The sequence below is a fragment of the Aplysia californica genome, unplaced genomic scaffold (genome assembly GCF_000002075.1).
Source record: "Aplysia californica isolate F4 #8 unplaced genomic scaffold, AplCal3.0 scaffold00761, whole genome shotgun sequence".
Classification (NCBI taxonomy): Eukaryota; Metazoa; Mollusca; class Gastropoda; order Aplysiida; family Aplysiidae; genus Aplysia; species Aplysia californica.
This window is the reverse complement of record NW_004798031.1, coordinates 320,686-322,108: the sequence shown is the minus strand read 5'-3', so window position 1 is coordinate 322,108 and position 1,423 is coordinate 320,686. Positions and strand designations below refer to the sequence as shown.

At 49.1% G+C, this 1,423-nt stretch overlaps 1 protein-coding gene across 1 annotated transcript in view; it reads right to left on the bottom strand.

The window, feature by feature from the left end:
• LOC101856468 (ATP-sensitive inward rectifier potassium channel 12) overlaps positions 1-1,423 on the bottom strand; it is a gene marked incomplete in the record, with an annotated part of 16,733 nt that overhangs the window by 10,295 nt on the left and 5,015 nt on the right.

The window sequence follows — 1,423 nt, the reverse complement described above, 5'->3', positions numbered from 1 at the left end:
TTGTCCGCCACCCCGGCAAAATTCAAAATTTCCTACCAACTGAAAATATTAGGTGTGTCCCGCGCGCTCATATGACCTTATGCAGTTGCGAGCGCCGTAAAACACTTTACAAAAACAAAACAAACTCTTACTATAACATAACAAATCTATTACTGCATTCTCCTTCCCTTCTTGCCTTTTCCTATCGTGGTGTATCCAACATTATGAACGATCAAACCGTTACAGGCTGTGATCGGGGTGGTTGGAGGGTGCTTGCTCTGCAAGGGGAGGGAGAGGGGGAAGAGGCGAAGGAGGAAGGAGAGGGGATGCAAGGGGGGAGGAGAGGGGTCGGGAGAAGGGATGCATGGGGAGGGAGAGGGAGAGATGGGAAGGGGTGAAGGAGGAGGGAGAGGGATTCAGGAGAGGGAAGGGTAGGGAGAGAAAGGGAAGGGATAGAGCAGGAGGAGGGAGAGGTGTGCAGGGGTGGAGAGAGTTTAGTTTTTGTAAAAAGAGTTTTACGGCACTTGCAACACAATAAGGTCCTGTAAGTGCCGAAGATTAGAGGTGTTACAAGATAGTAACAAACATAAAAAGGAGGAGGAGAGATCAGGACAATAGATTATGTTTGATAGAAAAGAAGGAATAAACCACACCAGAGCACCCGCCAACCACCCACGGGGTGAGAGAAGGGATGCAGGAAAGGGAAGGGGAGGGAGAGGGGAAAAGAGTTGAAGGACGAGGGAGGAGGGTTGAAGGACGAGGGAGAAGGGAGGAGAATGGATGCACGGTAGGAGGGAGTGAAGGAGGAGGGAGAGGGGATGCACTGTAGGAGGGAGTGAAGGAGGAGGGAGAGGGGATGCACGGTAGGAGGGAGTGAAGGAGGAGGGAGAGGTGATGCACGGTAGGATGGAGTGAAGGAGAAGGGAGGAGGGATGCACGGTAGGAGGGGGTGAAGGAGGAGGGAGAAGGGATGCTGCCCATTACCACTCGGTATATATCGGACTGTCCTGTGAACTGGGGCGTGTCTGCAGTGGTTAACGAGGAGACAGACCACCAGCCACACCCCAGACATTGAGAGACGCGTGGTGCTCTTTTGTCCTGTCTCCATTGTTTTAACATTGAAAGTGGGATTTCTTCTTAAGCTCACCCTTTGTTAGGAACTGTTTTAACATTGAAAGTAGGATTTCTTCTTAAGCTCACCCTTTGTTAGGAACTGTTTTAACATTAAAAGTGGGATTTCTTCTTAAGCTCACTCTTTGTTAGGAACCGTTTTCACTGTTATGATTAATGGAGATAGGACAAGAAATCAGCGAGGTCATGTTTAATTGAGAGCCAGGATTGTGTAACTAATTGTTGTCTCCAGCTGTGAGCTCCTGATATTGGTCTTCTGCGACGTAATGATGACCTGTGTTTTGTTTGGTTTTTGTCTTGTTTTAGTGGGGGG